We start from the raw sequence: 24,897 nt of genomic DNA on the forward strand, positions 1-24,897 counted from the left end.
GGAGCTCTGTAAGGGGAATAGAGGTCTCCTAACAAGCACCCTTCACAAACTACACTTCTCAGGATTCTTGGGGAAAAGCCACGGCAATTAAAGTAGAATAATAGTGACATAAATGTGTGGTATGAATGTGGCCTAAGTGGAGAGCTGGTGCCATCCAGCATGGAATGAGGGGTTTGAGGGGGAGAGGTGGATTTTGTGGGACTTGCAACAGCTGCCAAGTAAGGCACATATTGCTTTAACAGGGTTCTGAGTTCAACAAAACACTTAAGTAGCAAAGTAGGCCTACTGAATGTTCAGTCCCTTAGCTAAAAACTAGAGGGAATTTAAAAGGGACAGAAGCCTTCCCTGGAGCCTTGTACTTAGTCCTGTCAGAGAAAGGAGTCTCCAGGGGTGCTATATACAGGCACAGTGAATTAACTGTGCCCTCCCCTTTGAAAACAGCTCAGCATCAAGACTCTACCTTCCCCTAAACTAGGACAGGAGCATGTGGCCCTCCAGATTTTGATTCATTGTCATTCCCATCATCCCTGCCTTCTGTCTATGCTGGCTGGGAATGATGGGAGCTGAAGTCCTTGGAAGACAACAGGCTCCCTATACCTGGACTTAACCGCAGGCCTGCATTTACAGCCCCGACAAGCAGATGTGAAAAATCTGTTTAATAACCTGTGAGGAACAATCAAGATTCAGCACACCAGATGCACTCACTTTCTTTTCTGTTAGATGGTTTTAAGAGAGTGAGCTGTGGAATTTGGTTTCTTGTCTGAGAACTATGAAGGCCCAGCCTTAGGTAGGTAAGGTGTCAAAGCTGCTATGTGGTCTCTCTTGGACTGGGCAGTCAGGTCTTCCCTGACACACTGCTTACCCACATCTGTAGATGTTCCATTTGCTTCAGAATCACTCTCTGAGGTGTCTGGAGTATTGGGACATTGCAGATATTCAGAGCCCTCTATTCTGTATTCCATTTTGCTGAACCATTGTTAAGTTTCCCTGGAGGCAAAGCTGTGACAGCTGAACCAGTTTCAATCCAGTTTACATTTGTAGCAAATATATGCAGTGCATGCAGCCTCTCTTCTTTACTGAGCAGAGATGTGTTGATACTGCACAATTTACAGCCTCTTCCTTTCACAGACAATTGCTTCTGAGCAAAGAGCTGCTGAAAAAAGCATGAAAATGATTTCTCTGCCTGAGTTGCGAGCCCATCACCAAAGGCATCCGGCAGGCAGGCGAGGGAAGTTCAGGATCAACAGGCAGGTGGCTGCCTATCAAAATGCTGATGTGTGGATCCACAAAATTATATCTAGAAATACTGATGAAGAAATTGTATGCCTTAGTACTCCAAGAAACCCAAGCTGCAGCAGGTAAGTAGATGGAAGGCACAAACAACCACAAAACTCTAAAGATATCAGCTTCACCCTGGAGCTCCTTTGCTTTTCGCAAGATGCGTGAGCTCCGCTCTCAAAGGGCTGAACCAGGGTGCTTCAACTCCAAAGCAAACTCACCTGGCCCACACCTCCCGGACAGTAATGCGCAGATCAGAATGTGATCTTCAGAATTGCACTCTTGCCAAAGTCCATGGGGTTCTCTGAGGGTTGACTTTACCCATTTCCCCCCCTTTTCTTTTTAAGCACAGCTACTGCTGCGCATGCTGAAAATAGAGCTGCAAGTTCCTCCCCCCAGCAGTATGGGACTAGTGGTGGCAGGTGCCCACTGGGGCTGGTACAGCAGAATGCCAACAACAGTTGAAGCCAGAGCCAATGGCAGGCAGAGCCAGCTTCTTCTCGTTTTGTCCTGTCCTCCTCCCTTCTGAGTTCTACAAGGGGCAACACTGAGGGTGAAGAGGAAGTCACCCCCTGAACTGACTGTAAGAAAGAAGGCAGGCAGGTGGAGGCTGGCTGAGAGCAGACTGAGGATGGTAGGACAGTGCCCCATTCACATGGATCAACCTCCACTGAATGGGATTCTTCTCCTCCCCCCATACTATCTCTCTAAGAAGGATGTCTAATCATCACTTTCCATCACTCCCAGGGGCACTTGCAACTGCATTTTCAGTGCAGGAATAGCTGCTCCAGGAGGTGTATAGATGTTAAAAACAAGAAGAAAAAATGTGGGAAGTCACCCCTCAGATCATCTTCTGAGTACATTTAGAAAAAACTAAATACATTTAGTTTTCTTGGGCAGGAGGATCCATACATTCCCCAGTGATTCCTGGAGGACATTCCTCAGTCTGCTTTCCAGAGCCAGAGGGTACCATCTCAGACTGAGGAATGCCCTCCAGGAACCCCTGGGAATAGAAATTCACTGTAAGAATTTATATGTTTTCCCCAGTGGATCCTGGAGGGCATTCCTCAGTACCTCCCTCTGGCTCTAGAAGGCAGACTGAAGAATGCCCTCCAGGAATTAAAATTCACGGTAAGAATTTCTATGTTTTTCATGTGGAAATGGGAGAGAACAGATTTCCAAGTGAACACATGCAGAAGGGACCTGAATTGGATTAAGACTGAGCTGTCCATCCTAGCCCCCTGTTGGGTTTAGGCAGGGATCGCGGTGGTGAAGCAACATCTGGAGGGACACTGGTTCTCTATGGCAGCCTTAGGCACTTTGTTCAGCTTGGGATACTGCCTCCATTAATTAGAATTGTGATTCACTAAAGTCACATCATTAAATAAACCACTTAAACTTTTTCTTAAAAACAACAACACAACCATTAAGGACATCAAGAGAAACCTTTTCTTTAGGGATGGAAGGATCTGTCCATTTTGGTTCTCTCCGTTTCTCCTTTTTCCAGTCTTAAAATCAGTTCTCCACATTTGTGCAGCAAGTTTACAAAAGACATTAAAATTATTGATAAGAGTTAAAAACAAGGAATTAAAATATTTTAAAACAATTTAAAATAGCAACAGACAAAAAAGTTAAAACATATCTGCATCTATGTATCTGGATAGGCTTGCCTAACCAAAAACGTTTTAAGCAGGCGTTGAAAATGCATCTTTGTATGTAATTTTCACTAAGATATGCACTTTTATGCAGCATACTTTATCCTAAGATATGCATTTTTTGTACACATTACTTGGCTGGAAAACTGAATCACGAGATTTGGAGAAGTGCTAATTTCGAAGGATGGCTGTGTTTCAGTTCGTATATTGTTTCAGAAAACGTGGATTTGTTAAGCTCACCTTTAAATGCAAACCGAATCGAATTTCCCCCCCATTCCTACTTCTCATAGGCCTTGGGACACCATAGATACTGACTTTAATCCTGGCATTTTTATATGTCTTACTACAGGGATGTGTATTGTTATTTATATCATGTTTATATACTGCTTTGGGTGCCGCCTGGATGGTGAATGGCAGTGCGTAAATGAAAAAAAAAAAGTAGCAGGTCCAAGGCCAGAGGGCCCCAGACCCTGTGTAGTTTGGTGCTTCCTGTTTCCAGTTTTAACATAAGCATTTGGGTGTTGACCATTACCTGGTAAATAGGTCATTGCTCCATAGAGATGCAAGGGCAAAAAACAACAAGTGAGGTCTGTGTATAATTTTAGCATTTTATTGCTTCCTGGGAGCCACTCCATTTATAGTTTGTAGGCCCAAGCACTTTCCATTTTGCTTTTACTGGCCCTTTTTACAAATTCATCCCCCCGCCCCACATACATATATACATGTATCCCTGTGGCTGAGCCCTTAAATTACAAAAAGGTTTCCTGGGTCAAATAAAGCCCTAGCAGGCCTTGACGAAAGAAGTGGTTTCTTGATGGCTTGTTGCAGCTTGGAAAAGCAATGAGGGTGAAACATAGCAACCTTTTGTCATCTTAAACATTGCTTTACATGCGTGAACTATTATTATTGCAATTATTTAATCAGCATAATGCTTCTTTGGTACATCACTTGGTGGCTAATGGAGTCTCCCTTTTCTCCCCCGCTTCTTGTAAGGGAGCTGAGCAAGCAAAGCTAGCACTGCCGGCAAAGGAGCCAGCACAGAGAAGAGAGACTCAGTCTGTCATCAGCAAAAACATAATTGACTCATAGTAACCTGTTGGGTCAGTACTTAGAGCTGATTTATTTTTAGCATAAATTGACGGAAGATTTGGGATTAGAGAGCTGTGCATAATCGGGAGCATAACTGACAAAAAAAAGTCCATTGAGGATTCTTTGCAGGGTTGAATCCTTCTCTTCTGAAGCAGCAAATCTTCATTCTCAGTTGGGATGAATTATGCAAAGCAGGGAAATTAGCATAAACTCCCATGATTTTCATTTGCTCTTGAAGCTTTTGAGGCTCCATTCCACCTCCATGTATATGGGATCAAGAAATCGAAAGAGAAGTACAGTTCCAACTTTTGATATTGGTGATACATATTGAGTAGAATTAGTATTGGTTTTTCAAAAACAAATTCAGAATATGGAACCAGTTAAAACAACAAGCCTGCAATAAATGGTAAACAGTAAAGTGTCCTTGGTAAAAGGTAAAACAGTTTTTTAAAAGAAGGGAAATATAAGAAATATAAAACAAATAACAATTACAACTGCAGTTGTATGTGGCTTGCATAGTATGTGGCTTTTTCATAGTGTCTACCAGTCAAAGTCCATCCCTTTACAGCAGGGAGGGGAATCAGGCCCGGGGTCCACATGCAGCCCTCCAGGCCTCTTGCCCTGGCTCTTGGAATGCTCCCCAGGCCACACCCCCTCTTCCTAGGCCACACCCCTCACTGGCCCTGCTTCAAACCCATGTATTTTTTCCTGGTTGGAACATGCCCTTGAACTCTTATAATGCCCTTTTTTGTCTGTATGGAGGATACTGAGGGGTATGTGTGTGTGTGTAGAAACTACTCTACTCTGCAAAAGTAAAATTAAATTTTCCTGTTCCACCCACTTTTGTCTCTGGCTTTGCCCACCACTGACATGTAGCCCTTGGAAGGCTGTTCAGAATGCGGCCCTCAGGCTGAAAAAGGTTTCCCACCCCTGCTTTGCACAGAGAGGCATGCTTTCTTGTGTTTGCCTGTCCTTGTTGTCCCAAGTAGCTTGAATGCGTGAGTTCCATGCACAATCTCGATGTGGATATGAACAGAGGCATTTTGTACACCCCCACATACCCACTCACAAAATCTGTGTCGGCAAGGCCCCATCTGGTAGCAGAGGGTTCTCCTCAGTGTTTTGGGGAGCGAGATGCAAGCTCCAATGCCAGCAGATCCACACAAGAAGGCCAAGGAAGTGAATCCTAAGGGTTGCGGCATCTGAGGATTCCTGATCTGGGGCCATGACACTAATGCTGAGGTTTCGCCAGTATGCTGATACCTTCCTCTTTTTTCTCAGTGGTTCTCATTTGGCTCTATTCCTGTCTGCGCCCACCACCGGAGTTTGTTATTAGAAGAACTGATAAGAAAAAGTAAAAGGCATGCGTGCAGGGACAGCTGGGGTAAGGCCTAGACCAGCCCTTGGGGATCCCAAGAGCTCAGAGTGAGATGCAGGCAGTGCCCCTACTCAACCTTGTATTTGACTGTAGCAGCTACAGTAGCTTATGGATGGGGAACCTGTAACCCTCCAGGTGTTGCTGAACTGCAGTGCACATCATCCCTGACTATTGTCCATGGTGGCTGGAACAGATGCACAGTGGAGATCAACAACATTCAGAGGGCCACAAGTTCCCTGCCCCTCCTGTTGCCCATTGATTTTTACTCTTAGGATTCAGTGGGAACCATGAGAACTCAGCTGGTCCCTGTCTACATAAACCTTGCTGGGTCTTGGTTGCTGTAGAGTGGAACAGAGTGTTGGGAACTGGCTTTTGTATATGAAGATAAGGATAACTGATATTAAGAAAACCGAGCAGAACAAGGCTGGCTGAGAGATCAGATTTCAGAGTGTGATGGAGATCTGCCTTGAGTCCTTCCTATTCAGACTAAGAGCATGATTTGCATCAGCTTAGATGAGATGGAAACTCCCAAACTTCTGTGCCAACTAAGCCTCTTGCAAATCCTGCTAGGACTTCAAAAAAACCCTTAGGTAGGAAATGCTCTGGGGGGAAAGGGAAGAAAATGGGAAAGCCAATCTCCTTAATTATTGATTGCTTGTTAAATTTCCAAATCAATGCTGTGCTCAGCTTGATAGTGGATTAGGCCAAGTAGATTTCATATGTTACCTACAGGCTTGTAATACATCGTGCAAAGTCTTTAATTTGCAATCACTCTCAGGCCTTCCAGCAGCTTTACTGGCTCTTGGGGAGATATTCAGTTCCTGGCTCTCTTATTCACTAATAAAGGGAGAAAGTCTTTCGGAAGAGAAAGAAAAAACCCTACCTGCTTTACTGACTATTGCAAAAACTTCAGCCATAGGCTCATTTCATAGTGGTATCTCTGTGTTTCTTTTTCCTACAAATTGGTCCCTTTTCGCTCAATTTAATTGCAGTGCACTGTAAGAATTCTGCTTGTGTGTGCGCATGTGCGCGCTCATGTAGCTGTGCACACGAAAGCTCTTTCAAAATGACCACCAAGAAAATTTGCTTTCACAGTTGGTCTCCTTATGGTTGATTTTGAATGAATGTATACAGTGAGAAATTTGAAATTATTTCCTGAAGAACTATTATGTCTCTCTCTCTCTCTCCCTGACTTCTTGCGGCGACTGGGGACTGCTAGAACTACACATGGGATATTGGGTGCCATGGATTTTGCATCCCTCATGCAATTTTCCGTTTGAGTAACTTGATGGAGAGGTTTTGCTGTCAAAGCCTAACTGATTGCTCCACAGAGATTTATTCAAAAAAGAATGACATATGACCTCAACATCTGTAAAAAGCTGAAAGGTACCACTATGATTCTGTTTTTCTGCTGAGTGGTGTCATTTTGTCCTTTAGTATCTCTATGGTGAAATCCCTATCTACTTTCATTGGAAATTAAGTACAAAAACCAGTTAAGTTTTAGGTCAAAAGTGTCAATAAGGACCGTGATGGTGTGTGAATCTAGTCTCTATCTCTGTGGTTTGGTGCTATTTACAGAAGAGCCGCAACATGCAGAAGGTCGCAGGTTCAAACGCTAGCAACTCCAGATAGGGTTGGGAAGGACTCCTGTATGAAACCTTGGAGAGCCACTGCTACTTAGTCTAGACCACTGTTCTTCAACTTTGTGCCCTCAGATGTTGTTGGACTACAACCCCCATCAACCCCAGCCAGCTTAGCCAATGGCCAAAGATGATGGAAGTTGTAGTCCAACAAGATCTGGGGACCCAAGGTTGAAGAACAGTGGTCTAGACAATACTGAGCAAGATGGACCAGTGGCCAGACTTGATATAAGGGCAGCTCCTATGTTCCTAGAGGCCAAAGAAGAAATTTCTTTTATGTCATACAGGTCTGGCCAAAGAGATATTGGTGTCTGTGGTAGAAAATCTAAAATGGCACCCACCCCCATTCTTACTAATTGACATGGGCACAATCTACTGGAAAGTTCTGTACTATCCACTCTGAAATAAACAGGAGCTATGCAAGATCACTCCACTTCTTCAAAAATCCTTTAGACACTGGCACGTTTTGGATTGCACAGCCTCTACTTGGCTAATAGAGAATGAAAAACTGAAGATTTTTCATGAGTTGATTTTCGTGTGTGTATGTGTGGAGGGCATGTAGAATCCTGAAGGGTCATTTTAAACATTCTGATTACATGTCCTGCTTGTAATCTCTTCAAACCAGAGTTCACCAATTCCCAAAATGGCAAAGAATATAAACTGTGACGCTGTATAAATTGCTTCACTATTAACATTGTTTACATCATTATCCTCAAATATAATCTGTTGTATGCTGTGGAACTGCAGCATCCTCAAGAAGGCTGGATGCAAACTAGGGTATGCTTATAGGTCAATTGGCCTGTCTGTTTTGTCAATTGACTAAATATTGTCAAATATTCCATAAAGCCACAAAGCTGATGATGCTTGGAGAATTGGTGTGCTGCCTACTTAGCACTACTGTCTTTACAAACTGTCCTTTTGTTGTTGTAGCATTGCTTTGCTTTTTTGTGGTTCATTTCTTTCTTAAAAAAACACACAAAACCTCAGTATAAAAACCAAAGTTAATAAATGTTAGCATTTACAGACATCTCACCTAATATGTGAGTGTACCAGCCCCATTTCCAGGGTCCCTATCCTGCATGCACCATCCCAGCGTGAGGAGGTGTGAGTGGGGCTTCTAAGCATGGTAGGATGAACACACATAGAAGCTCTGGCATGATAAAGAACATGACAACACAGGTTCCTGAAGGTCTCTTGTTAGGACATGGGGGCGGGCGGCTTGCATACACAACACCACTGCTCTCTTTATGCTTTCACTCTGAATTTTTGAAAAAGGCTGCTGTTTTGCAGTAACTAGGTCCACAGTTCCACCTTGCCCTGCCAAGTGTGAAGAGCCTCAGACTGTGTGTTTTAGAAGTTGAGACTTCAGTTAATATTTTTTACAATGTGATTAAAGGTGATGTTGTTAGAGGTTTGTAAAATTATGGATATTAACAGTGAGAGAATTATTTTCTTCCAACATGAGAAGTTTGGGTCAGCTGGTGAAATAGATTGGCAGTATATTGAGGACTAACCAAAGGCAAAGGATGTATTTCTTCTTCATTCATAATTAGCTCACAAGAGTTCATTGCCACATTGGTGGTTAATTGGTTCAATAAGGATTGGACAGCATCACTGGGGGGGGGGCAGCAGTGGCCAGGGCAAGCAACGATACAGGCAGGTAGTGATATTTCTGTTAGTGCCACAGTCAATTGGCAAGCTTTCCTGTTTGGCAAGATGTACTTGAGCTGTAAAATCCTACACAAAGCTTAGGTATGGAAAATGCCTGTTCAGCAGGAACTGTTTGTGCCAGCTCTTAAATATTAATAAGACATCCCAAGGAGAAGGGAGGGGGTGACATCTGAATTTTTAAAGCGAATGAAAGCAAGCATTAAACTCTCTGTATTTTGTCTCTATGGCCTCCAGTTGTTGACATTGTCAAGAACCGTGAGGGGTAAATTGCTCCAAAATGTGAATTTATAGCAAGTCTGTCCTTCCCATTGGCTGAGTTCCTGTGATGTCACAGATGTTCATGAGCGTTTTTTACTTTTGAGGAGCAGGAGAAATGAACAATAAGTGTAGTTTCAGTAAGGAAAGAGTGAGGATGATCTGACTTGAGTGAGGGGGAATCTAACCAAGGGTTTGTCTTGGTTGTTTCATGAGGTGAGGTGATTGGGAAACAAGAAGGGTAGAGAGGCAGAGGGAGACCAGCTTTCTCACTTTTTGAAAAACAGCTCTTCATTGGGCTAGAGAAGTTGTAGAATCTCCTCCTGGGATATTCTTCCTCAGGGTAGGGAACTGGGCTTAAGTGAATCCTATCTAGCCCCATGATTTTAATATCTAAGGAATGCAATGCACATTTATTGCATTTTGCACATTTCAAAGTGTAATTGAAAGGAGCTGTTGAAGGCATTGTTACCCATGCTTAAGATCCATTGATTTAAATAGAACTTGTATATCCGTTGGATTGAGCTGAAGCATCATTATTCCTCTTTAGTAATGGTCAGTGACAACAAAGCAGATGTTGCAGAAGGAAAGATATAGTGTATATTCAGTCTTTTGGCTGAGGTAGCATTGCTGTGCTAATGTTTACAATATACCTTTTAATAAATCCTGGCTGGTTTGCTCAGACCCAGATTTAAAAAAAACATTATTTCAGCTATCAAAGGCAACAAACAGCCTTTTAAAAGTTTATAGCCTCACTAATACTGAAACATTAAAAGATTGTATTCTTATTCTTCACCCCTAGCTGGGCTTGTGGGGACAAAGGAAGGGGAGAACTCAGTGATCTGGTGGCCCAGAAATCTATTTTGCCAGACCACTTCAGAGATGGTTAAGCTCTATAATAAGGTTTGCATCACCTGACAACTATTCATTTATTACATTTATACCCCACCCTTCTTCTCATGATAGTAACCCAAAGCAGCTTACATATGGTTCCCAAGGGGTCTCCCATCCAGATTCTGACGAGACCTGACCGTGCTTAGCTTCAGCAGGGTGCTGGCCTCATGTGCCTTCAGACCATAGCCTGGGACAATTAGGATTTCATATTTATGGCACATGTGCTGAGACATTCTATACAAGGCTCAGGGAGGGAGGGGCCAGGAGACAGAGCTGGCTGTATCATTCGGCAAAGTGAGGCAACCTATTCAGGAGGCAGATGCTGGGGAGCAGTGGTGGCTGCCCCCTGGCTGTTCCTTCTAACCCACCCACCCACCTCCAGGTATTCTCCTTGTTGGAGGACAGAGCTATGCATGCTACATAGTCTGTCCTGTCCCCCCTTCTGTAAACTGCCCCACTGCTTCAGGTGCAGCGGAGGATGCTGTTTCATCATGTTGAAGTGACAGTCAACAGCCTAGTCAGCTTCTGTGTGTAGAATAGGGAGGGGGTGCCATTTTGTCCTTTGCCTCAGGCAGCAAACTATCTTGGGCCAGCCCAACAGAGAGGACATTGAAGTGTGTGGGGGGGTATCTCTAAACTAAAAACAAAACCCTTTTCTCTCTGTTGAAACTGTGGACATTTTTTTATCATGGTGAAATTAAAATTTAGTAGGGTGGCCTAGGATCAGATAAAATTGTTTTGCAGGCTGGATCCAAGCTCATGGGGCCACCAGTTGGCCACCAGTGGTCAAAATATCCCTACTGCAGACAAAACACCCCAGCTGTACTTTAGGCATACCCAGGCACAGCTGTGATTTGGCTGGTTTGAATTGCAATATTGAGTCAGTGAAAGCAGTCTCTTGAGGTTTGACAGTGGCCAGCCAGATGGGAAAGGAAAATTCATAAAAGAGAATGGTACATGATGATAATATCTGTTCTCTGTTGTTACCTGGCAGCACCTGCTGGGACAAAGATCTGTGGAAATAGAGATGATGCTTTTAGGTGCTATCAAGGCTTGTAGCTATCCAGTGGATCCATATTCCATGTATCTGTCTAATCATTTAAAAAAACACTCCTGCTAGCATCTATGATGACATCCTATGGTGATAAGTTCCATAGTTTTCACATGCACCATAGAAACTTTAAACATGCTGCTCCTCAGATTTTTTTAGTGGATGGTTGTGAGATTTTATATGTTGAAAGAGGATGAACAATTCCCAACCTACTTATTTTGCTATCAGAATTAGTTTTCTTATAAGGAACCAGAATCAGACTACCATTCCTGGTCTATCTTATTGAGGGTGATTTCGCTGGCGGCATCCTAGGCTGCTGGCTTTATAAATTGCCATGGAACCCATGTCTTTCTCTCCCCTCCTTCCTTCCTTGAGACCATGTCTTTATACAACCGTTTGCCTGCTGGGCATACTTTAGTGGGCAGAGCACATGCTTTGCATGCAGAAGGTCCCAAGTTATTTATTTTATTATTTATTTATTTGATTTATATCCCACCCTTTCTCCCAGTAGGAGCCCAGGACAGCAATCAAAAGCACTAAAAACACTTTAAAACATCATAAAAACAGACTTTAAAATATATTAAAACAAAACAACCATTAAAAACATACTAAAACAAAACAACTTTAAAAACATTTTTAAAAAGCTTCAAAACATTTAAAAAGGTTTAAAAATATATTAAAAAGCAATTCCAGCACAGATGCAGACTGGGATAAGGTCTCTACTTAAAAGGCTTGTTGAAAGAGGAAGGTCTTCAGTAGGTGCCGAAAAGATAACAGAGATGGCGCCTGCCGAATAGTTAAGGGGAGGGAATTCCAAAGGATAGGCACCACTACACTAGAGGTCCATTTCCTATGTTGTATGGAACAGATCTCCTGATAAGATGGTATCTGCAGGAGGCCCTCATCTGCAGAGTGCAGTGATCGACTGGGTTATATAAGGGATAAGATGGTCTTTCAGGTGTCCTGGTCCCAACCTGTATAAGGCTTTGTACACAAAAACTAGAACCTTGAACTTGGCCCGGTAACTAATAGGTAGCCAGTGCAATTCTTTCAGTAGTGGAGTGACATGTCCAGTGAGCAGTCTCACTGCCGCATTTTGCACCAGCTGCAGCTTCTGGACCAACCTCAAGGGTAGCCCCACGTAGAGTGCATTACAATAATCTAACCAGGAGGTTACCAGTGTATGTATACCAGTGGTCAGGCCATCCCAGTACAGAAACGGCTGCAGCTGTCTTACCATCCAAAGCTGGTGAAAAGCACTTCTAGCCACAGAGGTCACCTGGGCCCCTAGCGACAAAGATGGATCCAGGAGCACCCCCAGACTACGGAGCTGCTCTTGCAGAGGGAGTACAACCCCATCCAAAGCAGGCAACTGACCATTTATTTGAACTTGGGAACCACCAACCCACAGTCTCTGTCTTGCTAGGACTGAGAGTCAGTTTATTGGCCCTCAGCCAGCCCACCATCGAGTCCAGGCACTGGTTTAGGGTTTGCTCGTCCTCTCCTGATTCAGATGTTACAGAGAAACAGAGCTGGGTATCATCAGCGTACTGCTGACACCTTGCCCCAAAGGCACCATTCGTGGCATCTCTAGTTAAAAAGATTTCAAGTAACTTGGCTGGGAAAGGCTACTGTGTGGGATCTTGGAGAGTCACTGTCAGCCAGAGTAGGCAGTACTGGGCCATATGGACCAATGGTCTGACTGCAGCTTCATATGATCAAGTGTTTTTAGGATAAGTATTCCCTTTCCCCATTCTCTCAAAGCCCCTATAGCATTTTCCTTGCACTATTACCTTGCAAAATTCTGATTGTGCGACCAATCCTAAGCCTTTGAATTCTTCCCACTTATGCTGGAGCCCAGCCAATTCCTTCCTGTGCCACCTCAGGTTTTATTTATTTAGTTATTTAGTCAGTTAGTCAATCTGTCTGTCGTTCCAGCATGCAATACTTTACATTTGTCTTTGCTGAATTTCATTTTACCACTTGCAGCCTAGAGTGCCAATTTATCATGGTCCATTTTATCAAGGCAATCACACAAACTCTTAAGCGAAACATCTTCCCCCCTTCTGAGAGAGGGGGAGGGAAGTGAGATGGGAGATGCCAGTGTGTGTGTGCGTGTGTGTGTGCAGTGGCAGTAGCAGCGAGAGAGTTCGACTTCCCATGGGAAGGCCAAGTTCAAACTCTCATACAGCTCACAGGGACCTTGAGCAGGTCACCATCTGTCAGCCCAAGCTACCTCACAGAGTTGTTGTGAAGCTAAAGATGGAATGACACATGCCGGAAAGGTCTTGGTCTGTGAATCTGCAAAACACTTTGAAGTGAAGAAGCTTTTCCCCAGCCTCTTTTCCTTGCATCTCAACAAACTTGCAGGTGGAACTCCTTGCCAGGGGGAAAGAAGCTGCAGGGAGGGACAGAGCTAGGTTTGCAGGGGGAAAGCCAGAGCTTGGAAAAGTTACTTTTTTGAACTACAACTCCCACCAGCCCAATCCAGTGGCCATGCTGGCTGGGCCTGATGGGAGTTGTAGTTCAAAAAAAGTAAATTTTCCAAGCTCTGGGAAAAGCAGTGGGCTTCTTGGAGAAAAGTGTTAAGCACCCCACTCTCACCTGCTGCGGCTTCCCCGCTTCAAACGGAACCCTCTTGACCTTGTAGTTTGCAGCTGTTTGGCCCAGCTTTCCACCAAACATATCATTTTGTCCAAAAACAGTGCCCTGAGCTTCTAGAAAGGAAGAGGGTGTGGGTGGTACCCAACTGTAATACAGAACTGTAGAGGGAAGGTTTCTCAGGCTACTGAGTCAAGACCATTTTATGGGAAGAAACCAGTAGATACTCCTCTTTGTCCTTTCCTTCAAAGCTCACTGTGGGCTTGTCCTACTCTATCATTTTGCTCTTACCTGCCAACATATCCCATGACCACCACCTCTCTCCCTTGTCAAGTATGACCTCTAAATCCATTTATTCCCTTCAGCCTCCTTTGCAAACACCTTAGCCTTCATCCCCAACAAAATTATATACGGTACATATCAGTGTATTTGTTCATATCTGCCGATTACTCTTGCCCTCTCCCTTTACCTCCCATCTGTGTTTAGTCTCCCTCACTGTGCAAATTTTGATTGTAAGCTCCTTAGAGCAAGGGCCTGTCTTTTGTGCTTATGTTATTCTGAAAAGTGATTTGTAGTGATCGTGGGATATAGGAGGGGTTGCCAACATACCACCATGGGTGCCAGTGTGCCTGCCAGTACCACCCATGAGACCCGCGAAAGGTCTTGGTATATATTCCCTCAAAAATCCACACAATGCACAAAAGACTGTTCACTCTTCTTGCTCAGTTCCTATTTGTACTGATTCAGCCTCTCCTACATTGAAAAAGTCCCCCTGGAAATGCTCACATTTCATGCGAGGCCAGGATTGCACACGCCACCCTCCCTCCCTTTCTGAAGGGCTGTAGCTCAGTGGTAAAGAATCTGCTTTGCGTGCTGAAGATCCCAGGTTCAATCCCTGGCATCTCTGGGTAGAGCTGCGGACGTTTCCCTGTCTGAAACCCTGGAGAGCCACTGCCAGTCAGTGTAGACAGTATTGAGCTAGATGGACCAATGGTCTGACTCAGTATAAGGCAGCTTCCTGTGTTCCTTTCTGATCAGAAGAGAGGCTCAATGAACATCTCTCTTGTGAGCAAGTGCAGTGATAGCTGACATAGGTACTTTTTCACATTGATGGGGCTGCTGATGGGGGTGGGGCACATACCTACAGCTTTCTGTGATCCTGTCTTTTTTCTGCTCTTTTAGATGTGGCAGTCATTGTGTTATGTCATGTGCAGATGGCAGCCATTTTGCTTCCCCCATGCCTGCAAAGCGGCCATTTTGTTACTGGTGCCCACTGCACTTTCTCAAAATTCCAAATGTGCCCAGTGACACAAAAAGGTTGGCAACTCCTGCACTACTTCTCCTATTCTAACCACCACCAAGTGCTAACTGTGTTCTGTGTTCCCTGGCTATGGGCCCCTCTTCCCTACTTATTTCATCTTGTCAAATTAGCGTAGATTGTAAGCACTCTAGGCGTTAAGTGATTGTTTCACCTTCTCCTCTTTGTACAGCAGCTCCAGGCCCTTGGAACTGTTTTAGTATAGTAATAAGGAAATAAAAGGCTGTGTAGACCAGTGTCAAGGATCTTTTTTTGTATAGGTAAAGGGTGTCCTACCACAAGATTTGTACAGGGCTGACAAGATCATGCTGGCAAACTAGGCAGTTATCTAGGGCGGCACCATTCAAGGCTGTTTCATGCTGAAAACAGCATGCAGATTCACCGTGACCCCTTGCCATGGCTAAACACCCTGCATATGCTGAGAGAGTGCCCCAGAATCTGTTGCAGAGTAGCGAAATTGGGAATGGAGCTTCTGAGCGAGCCTTTGTGTGTTTGAATCTTTGCTAAAGATTACACTTTCCCTGGAATTAGTCAGACAGAGACTTTAAGCTTTAAAATAAGAAATAACTACTTTATTCTGTAAGTACATACTTGGTAGGAAAGAGTTCTACATCTAGCTAACTAGCTAAGTTGGAGATGCAAACACTAAGCCTAGTGTTTGCCCTCATGTTTGGAGGAGAGGGAGAGACAAAGGAATATGTCTGCTCTCCCTCTCAAGAGAAAGAAGGAAGGAAGAAGGAGATGTGGTCAACATCCTATGCATATCAGTCTAGCAGGAAGGGAGAGAGAGAGAGCAGGAGATCAAAGGATAGGTATTAGCCTAGCAATCAGGAGGTCTCTCTAGCTACCCTTTTAACCCCATGCAGCCTCAACCTACAAATTGGAGTTAAACCACATATTCCAACAGAACCCTCTGCGGTATTGCCTGTGATTCCAGAGGTCATCCTTGGTTTGTGTGGGGATAACCTTTCCCCACTTCTTCCCCATACTGTCTATGCTGACAGAAGATCCCAAGCCCACCAAGAGACTGGGCTGTTCCTCTCTTGGAGTTCTCTTTTTAGTTCTAATTTTTCCACTCCAGAACTGTACAGGAGACAGGAGGGAATGATGAGCAGGCTTCAGTTTCCCATCACCAAATGTGAAATGAGCAACTTTTAAAGGCTTTATTTTTTAATTAATGACGCTAATTACAGAACAAGCTCAGGGTCCTTGGAACTTTATTTGCATGGAAAATAGCTCACTAAAAAAAGAATGGACTTCATCTCCATTTTAAAGGATTAATCCGAAGGTGTTTGCTAAAATCGTATTCAGAGGGTTCACAGAAAAAAATATGTTGTTGGGCACCTAGTGATGAGATAATTGGTTACTAAAGAAGCTGATTTGAACCAAAAGATAATTGGAGTTCATATGCTAACTACAGATTTCAAAACATTTGGAGAGATGGGAAACATTCTGGGTGTAAACTTTGAACAAGTAAAACTACATTTTGGATTTGGGTGGTTTACTCTTTGTCAAATTCTGGGCCTCGGCTGTAGAAAGCGCTTCTCAGCGTTCACATCCGGGCACCAAAACATTGAACTCTAACCAAGTTCAAACTCCAGGGATGCCAGTCTGGTATTATCACCTGTACTGTGAGATTCATCTGTGTGGGAGCTTGGATAGAGCTGGCAGCTGGATTTTCAAAAGTGCCAAGTGAGAATGCTAAACTGCAACAGCTGCTTGTAGCATGGGGCTAATTAGCTGGCACATCACAGGAGCATGCTAGCTGGTCACTGGCAGATTTTTGTTATGAAATGGCACACCCCAAGCAGTCACTTCCTGCAACTTTGGAAAGCCTTGTAAACTCGTTCGCCATTCAGCATAGGCGCTATGCAGCTTGGATGTAATTTTTGTTTTTTTAAAAAGTACACACACACACATATCTAAATCAGGACCTAGAAATTTTATTTTTTTTAAAGCACAGTTTAAAATTATTACTACTCACCCTCATACTATGGGATGACAAGAACTGCACGAAAATGAGACACCCCCCCCAACTTCTCAGGTAGATCAGAGTGCATCTGATTGGTGATGTCTAGGGAAGGGGGAGAAATTCGATTCACTTCACATTTATAGGTGAACCTATCTAATTTGTAGTTTCCAGAACACACCCTTTTTTTGAAATTCACACTTCTCTGAATTTTGCATATGCTAGGGTAAAGTGTGCATTAAAATGCATATGTTAGTGGAAAATAGCTTACAAAATGCATTATATAAGGGGAAATTGCTTTGCAAAAATGTGTAGATTAGGCAAAATAACATACGATAGGAGAAATTCACCCTTAAATGCTTCTAAATTTTATGAGGACTTTTTTTTTTTAATGCGAACTGTTGTGGATATGTAGAGAAATAAATTTAGACAGTGGAAGAATTAGAGAGGGGAAGAAACTGAAATTGACAGATTTGCTCATCACTGGTGATGCCCCAAACCTTGACTTGAATTTGAGCAACCCTAGACAGCTGTTTATTTATTTTATGTATTTCATTCCATTTCTATACCGCCCCTAGCCTATGGCTCTCTGGGCGGTTCACAGCAAGGAATAAAATACAATACAGTAAAAAAGAAATCAGATAAAATCCCTAAAACAGACAGCTTAAGCATTTAACAACTTGAAATAAAATTAACTTAACATTAAGCAATTAAAATGCCTGGGAGAATAAAAAGGTTTTAACCTGGCACCGAAAAGATAGAAGAGTAGGATTCTATAGATGGTTTAGTAGAAGCAAATGGCTTTCCAAGGATAGTCTTCGTAGCTGTGCCAGGATTTGAGAAGGAAGCCTTGCTTCCAACTCCAGCATTCTGTGCCATGTACTGTGCATTCTAAAACATGAGTTGAGAGAAGCAGAGAACACAAGTTTGCAAAGCGGGAGAGTAGCTGAAACTGTTGTCCGGGAACTGGCTGGGACTGAGGATTGGAAGGAAAAACATGGGGTGCCCAAGCTTTTTGTGAAAGGTGTTCAAGTGATGCATACAGGAATTTGAGGAAGGAATCCTGATTTCTCCTCCCAGGTTTGATGCTTGGGATTGCATTATAAAAGGAAGGGTGGTTAACCCTCTGTTCCTTGGAAAAGGGGACTTGAGGGCTGGAGGCAGAAGTTCTGCTGGAGACACAAGAACTATGATAGATAAAGAAAGAATATTTGAAAAATGGAACAGTTGCTCTTCCAGCTGTGTTGACTTTTTCTTTGTCTGAACCTGGGATTGGCTACAGCTTAAAAGCAAGCTGGTGCCATCCTGCCAAACCCTCTATAATTTCCCCCAGAATTTAAATGAATTTGTTTCCAATCCCCTGATCATCCTTGTTGCCCTCCTCTGAACCTGTTATAATCGTCTGCATCCTTCTTAAAGTTCAGTGCCCATAACTTAATGTAGTACTCGAGATGAGATCTAACCAGTGCTGAATAGAGGGGAACCAATACTTCATGCGATTAGGAAACTATACTTCTGTTAATGCAGGCTAAAATAGCATCTGTCTTTTTTGCAGCCGCATTGCACTGTTGGCTCATATTCAACTTATGATGCATGTGTGAGCTAGTCCTTGGAAATCCACTTTGGGACATGATTTTAAGTCTGCAGAATCTTGCTGTCAATCAGTGGTGGTGGGCTGGATGACCTCTACATCTCTTTTTTTGTATATATACATTCCTTGTTTTGATCAGAACGCAGAAATCCTTGAACTTCACCCTCCCCATCTCGCATTTGTGAATTAAAACTGTAACCAACACACTGGGCATGCTTTGCTTTCATCCACACACCGGGCCATGTATAATTGAATCCGTTCACAAAACTGCTTTTTAAAATGTTAAAACCTCTTTCCCTTGAAGGTCTTTGCCATCAGTCAGGTTTGCAAAGAGCCTCAAAGCACAGGATGAGTGGAGGATGATGTAAGAAACCCTTCAGCAAATGTCCACCGCTCTGGTCTCTTGACATTTCATGAAGGCAGAAAACAAGAATCCTGCAGAAGGTTGCCTTGTTAGATTATGTGTGGCTCGTGTAGACTGGCACTGTGACCCAGGCCTGGGTTCCCCAATTAGCAAATAGGTTACAGGCACTGCCTTCTGTTCAGGTCTCCTTTTGGGAGGGATCCAATTTCCTTCTCATTAGGAAAAAACAGCCTACAAAAATGTCAGCTAGAGACCTAACACAGCATCGCTCTTGCCTGGAAATAACAGATTGGTGGTCTTTCTGAGCATCTTCCTATTCCTGAGCACCTTCTTATTCCTAAAATATGAGGTAGGCCAATCCTCTGTTTGAAAATCTGAGCAGTTGTTAAACCTCTCCCTGTATGCTTATTACATTTTAAGCCTACCTTCTCCTCTGCTGGCTCAAGGCAAGTTGCTATAACATTATCAAAGATATGACCTTACTTTCCTCAAAGGGCTCATAATCTGATGGACTAATAAGCATGAATGGCTTTTGGAAACAAAGGAAGGCAATCAAACAAACAAAAAGAACCCATTAAACATACCTTTCACTCTTTGTCTCCCAAAGATATAGTTAGCCTCCCCAATATTCACTTTTCAGTCGCCCTCGTCATCAGCTTCGTACTGAGTTTTGCTCGTCTCCATCTCCGCTGTTAAGGCCGTCTTGATCGTCGTCGTCAGCATGCCTGGGTTTGGTGGCCCTCGTTTTGGAGGAAGTTGAGGGGGATCTTTAGGTGGGAAGAAGTTTGGAAATCCTGAAGAAAAACTTACAAAGAAAAAATGGAATCTAGATGAGCTTCCCAAATTTGAGAAGAACTTCTACCAAGAACATCCTGATGTTGCCAGGCGTCCTATGCAAGAGATTGAACAATACAGAGCAAGCAAAGAGATCACAGTTAAAGGTCACAATTGTCCAAAACCAGTTATGAATTTCTATGAAGCTAACTTTCCTGCAAACGTTATGGAAGTAATCCAGAGACAGAACTTTACTGAACCAACTGCTATTCAGGCACAAGGTTGGCCTGTTGCTTTGAGTGGACTGGATATGGTTGGCGTTGCACAAACTGGATCAGGGAAAACACTGTCTTATTTGTTGCCTGCTATAGTACATATAAACCACTAGCCATTCCTTGAAGGAGGAGATGGGCCTATTTGTTTGGTGCTGGCACCTACTCGAGAGCTGGCTCAACAAGTGCAGCAAGTGGCTGCAGAATATGGCAGAGCCTACCGTTTGAAATCTACTTGCGTTTATGGAGGAGCTCCTAAAGGACCACAAATACGTGACCTGGAAAGAGGTGTGGAAATTTGCATTGCAACATCTGGTAGACTCATAGACTTTTTGGAAGCTGGAAAAACCAATCTTGGACGATGTACTTACCTTGTTCTTGATGAAGCTGACAGAATGCTTGATATGGGATTTGAACCTCAGATCCGAAAAATTGTAGAACAGATTAGACCTGACAGGCAGACCCTTATGTGGAGTGCAACATGGCCTAAAGAAGTTAGGCAGCTTGCAGAAGACTTCTTAAAAGAATATGTACACATCAATATTGGTGCACTGGAGCTAAGTGCAAACCACAACATTCTGCAGATAGTGGATGTATGTCATGATGTAGAGAAGGATGATAAGCTTATTCGGTTGATGGAAGAAATTATAAGCGAGAAAGAAAACAAAACTATTGTGTTTGTGGAGACCAAAAGAAGATGCGATGATCTTACTAGAAAAATGAGGAGAGATGGGTGGCCAGCAATGGGTATCCATGGTGACAAAAGCCAACAGGAGCGAGACTGGGTTCTAAATGAATTCAAACATGGGAAGGCTCCTATCCTGATTGCTACAGATGTTGCCTCCAGGGGTCTAGATGTGGTAGATGTGAAATTTGTCATCAATTATGACTACCCTAACTCCTCTGAGGACTATATCCACCAAATTGGATGAACTGCCCGCAGTACCAAAACAGGCACAGCATATACATTCTTTACACCTAACAATATAAAGTGACCTCATCTCTGTACTTCGTGAAGCTAATTAGGCAATCAACCCAAAATTGCTCCAGTTGGTTGAAGACAGAGGTTCAGGTTGTTCCAGAGGTGACCAACGTGACAGATATTCTGCAGGCAAAAGAGGTGGATTTGGTTTTAGAGAGAGGGAAAACTTTGAAAGAACCTATGGTGCAGTGGGCAAGAGAGACTTCGGTGCAAAAGCTCAGAATGGTGGCTATGGTGCTCAAGGTTTTGGTAATGGAACTGCCTTTGGAAACAACTTTGGAGGAGCTGGCATGCAGGGTGGATTTAGGGCTGGCACTCCAGCTTATCAGAATGGCTACGATCAGCAGTATGGAAATAACATGGCAAACATACACGGTGCAGTGAACCAGCAGCAGTATGCATATCCTGCAAGTGGCACTACGCCAATGATAGGTTATCCAATGCCAGCAAACTATACCCAATAACTTAGAAGTATATTTAAGTGTCTTGTTTTTCATAATTGCTCTTTATATTGTGTGTTGAGACAGGATAGTTATTTAAAATCTTATGGAACATGCAGAAATGTCTGCAGTGCAGCAGTAATTATGGTGCACTTTTCCGCTATTTAAGTTGAATATTCTCTACATTCCTGAACGATTTTTAGTTTTTTGTACTAGAAAATGCAGACTGTGTTTTCACAAAGTAAATGTACAGTGATTTGAAATACAGCAACTGGAGGCAATGCGTGGCCTTCCAATAAAGATATTTGAATATTCACTTTTGAGTTTTATTCATCTCCCCCGATTCTTAATTTATAAAGGACATGTATATATAAAGAATTCACTTTACACATATCTTGGTCCTTAAATCATTCTTAAGTGAGGAGGCAGCAGAAGCTGGAGAATTTGGTGTTGACTATTCTTGCGTTTTCTTCTCTTGATCCCATTCACAGACTCTCATTCTCAAACTAGGTGGAATAAATTTAGTAACTAGTAATCACCAGCCATCAAAAGTCATTGAAGAAACACCTTTAGATGCTAGTTCTATATAAGCCTAGAGATGGTTATCTCTTTGCTTGACAGCACCACACAATAGCATTCTTGCTGCAATATATTCAGTTTTTTGCCAGCAAATCTCAGTTAGGATAATGTTCATGTCCCAAATGTGTCTTAGCTCTTGTTCCATGCCATAAAATTTATGACTTTATAGATTAAAATTAGCATCTTGACTAGCGGCCAGTACACTATATTAACACTGGTCTTGTGAAAGAGAACAAAGCTAGCACAGTCTTCTGGGTACAAGTGGTTTAGGATGTATGCCCAAACTGTTTTGCAACCGTTCAGTATATCCAGTTTAATTTCCTAGTAGAGAGTTGTTTAGGAGTGTAAAGCAGCCCTGTTCCTTCTTCAGTGCCCTTGTATGCTGGCTGGCTTTGACAGTCATAAACTTGTAATAAAAGCTAGTAAGTGCTGATGTGGAGTAATAAAGTCCCCCTGCCCCGCAATGGACACCCTTTTTTAAGAAGCACAGTTGTCAGTTTCTCCACAGCCTGGGTGCTTGGGTTTGTATTTATCTTTGACCTAGTAAGGTAGGATGTCTGCCAAGCCCAATATTATCAAGGATTCAAAATGTCAGGTTTAATCTCCAGAAAATGACAGAAACGATAAGGTCAGAGATGAGGAGAGCAGAGTTCATAAAGTTGTGGAAGAGGGATGTGTTTACAAAGGAGAGGTTTTATTTTTGGTGGCTGTGACTGAACCATCCTATGGGGGCACTTGTCAAGGAACTCTGGGATGTTGCATCTGGCTCCATTAAATGCTTTTCAAGTTTTGTCGGAAGGATGTTGCTGCCGACTTCTCACAAACAAGCTTTGTTCAAATAAGGGCTTATCAAGGCCTCAGACAGTGCCTGAGGCAAAGGGGTGTGGACTGCCATTAATATTGCCTGAGAGCTAGAAACATTCCTAGTCCCAACAGCATATTAGTCCAGCACTGCAGACAAGTGGCTGTAAAATATACACTCCTTCACAAGGGATAACAGAGACTTCCACTGCCAGAAGGGCCATTTTCTGCCATGTTTCTTGATCACAACATAACCCAGCATAAGCCATGCTCAACTCCTTTGCCTCATAACAACAGAGGTTTTCTGGTATCTGAAATGGAAGGAAATGTGCCCAGTGAGCTGCCTATTGAATGCCTGGGGTAACCAAGCAGTCTGTCCGGTAAGTTGCCATGTTTCACCTCTGTCTAGCCATTTGTGGGGAAGGGAGAAAGGGGGGCATAAATCAGCCTTCCTCAACATGCCTGGTGCTCTCCAGGTGTTGTTGCACTGAACTCCCATCATCCCTGGCAAATGGCCATGCTGGCAGGGTCTGATGGGAGTTGGAGTCCAAAACATCTGGTGAGCACCAGTTTTTGGGAGGACAGGACTAGGCAATCTGAGAATGCCAGGGCGTGGCCATCCATTCAGGTCTATTTCATACAAATGATGGATGAGGAGATTAAAATTGGTCCTGGACTCCACCACTTTACATTGTAGTTCAAATGCATTCCAAGGGAGGATAAAACCTTCTGGACGTGTAAAATTAACATATCAGCAAGAAGTCTATAATAAACTTGTCTACCTCATTTTTTTTTCTGTGTGGGAAGTTGGGGCCTCAATTTGTTTATTGATAGTTCATCCTGACTTGCTTGCACAACATCAGCCCTAAGGTTAGATTACATCCAATATTTATTTAGAATTCATTCTGATTTGTTTACAGGGTGGTTATACAATAATGAGCATTCATCCTGATTTGCTTGCCAGCTGTTTACACAAATTCCTGTTAGTAATTCATTCCTCCCACACTTTTTAATGTATTTTCCCTTTACTTCCAAATCGCAAAAAGTCCATGTGTTTTTAAAGTGGATTTGTTGTGCTCAAGCGACAGAGCCCTTTAATCCACCTTAAATATGCAACCCACAAGTTCTGTTAGGAGCTTGAAACCCTCCTAGCATGTAGTGACAATCTGGAGGCACCCTTGTGTATGTGAAGGAGTGTTCCCCTGCTGTCAAAAGTGGCAATTTCATCCGTTGTTTCTGCAAATTGAGCCTCATGTGGTAGAAGGGTAAGCAACACCACAAGTGCAGCTTTCTCTCCAACCCTCAAGGAGTGGCAGGAGCATTCAGCAACTGGACAAATAACACTTTAAATTGAGAGAGAGGGGCAAATTATTTTGGGCGGGGGGGGGTAACCAGAGTGTGAAAGAGAGCTTAATTACATGCAGACTTGAGTGCCAGAACCTATTTTCAGTGTTAGGGCTTATTGTGGGATATGTAAAGGAATGGTTGTCCTGATCATATCCAGGGTGCATTTCCCTCTTCTCTGCATAATCATAGTTGCCATCCAAATATCTGGAATTAAGGGGGAATTAAGGGCTTTTGAGTCAGGATGTGTGGTTTCAGGGCATGTTTGAAATCTGTCGCCTCACCACTGAGGGGAGAGAGGAATGGAAAAGAAACAATGGATCTGAGGAAGTTGTCAGACAATAGTGGTACTTGAGACCTCCACCCCTTACACCTGAATTAGGATCCAGTTGGTAAAGATGTCTGGAAAACAGGCACCAGCTTGCTGTAACAATTAATCTGTGGAAGACTCTCTTTGACTGGTGATTGCTATAGAGGCCCTTTAGAGGTGTGCTAAATCACCTTCCTACCATCAGCACAATTTAGCATTGCTTGAGTGTGTATTTAAAAAGAAATACGGAGCTAATATTCAGGCAGCAGTTGAAGAAATGCTAGTGGTCAGGCTCTGAACAGCTAAGACATGCATGGGGTTGTAAATTAAACAAATTGCTATTGTCACGGCTGTTTCCCCAAAGTGCTAATTGCAGAGAATGAAGAATAAATGTATGATAGGCAAACCAGGAGTGGTCTTTGTTCTCAAGGTCTCAGTTTTGAGTTGTGGTAATACTCAGAGCAGTGCCAAGTTACTTGGGCACCTTGGCATGTGGTGCTGGTGCCCATAATCACCATCTTCAATCCATTTGTTGCCTTTCAGCAAAGGCCATGACAAAAGATTCCCTTAAGTCCAGATCTGTGTGTGGGCCTAATATATTTGCTCATCACATAAGAACATGCTTTACTGGATCAGACAAA

General features: G+C 43.2%; 1 protein-coding gene and 1 pseudogene across 6 annotated transcripts in view; both read left to right on the top strand.

The window, feature by feature from the left end:
• Positions 1–24,897, top strand: part of ASIC2 (acid sensing ion channel subunit 2) — a 485,065-nt gene that overhangs the window by 385,587 nt on the left and 74,581 nt on the right. The gene's annotated exons all lie outside the window — the stretch shown is intronic.
• LOC133366025 (probable ATP-dependent RNA helicase DDX5) lies at positions 19,461–21,523 on the top strand (annotated as a pseudogene).

The sequence above is a fragment of the Rhineura floridana genome, chromosome 11 (genome assembly GCF_030035675.1).
Source record: "Rhineura floridana isolate rRhiFlo1 chromosome 11, rRhiFlo1.hap2, whole genome shotgun sequence".
Taxonomy (NCBI): domain Eukaryota; kingdom Metazoa; phylum Chordata; class Lepidosauria; order Squamata; family Rhineuridae; genus Rhineura; species Rhineura floridana.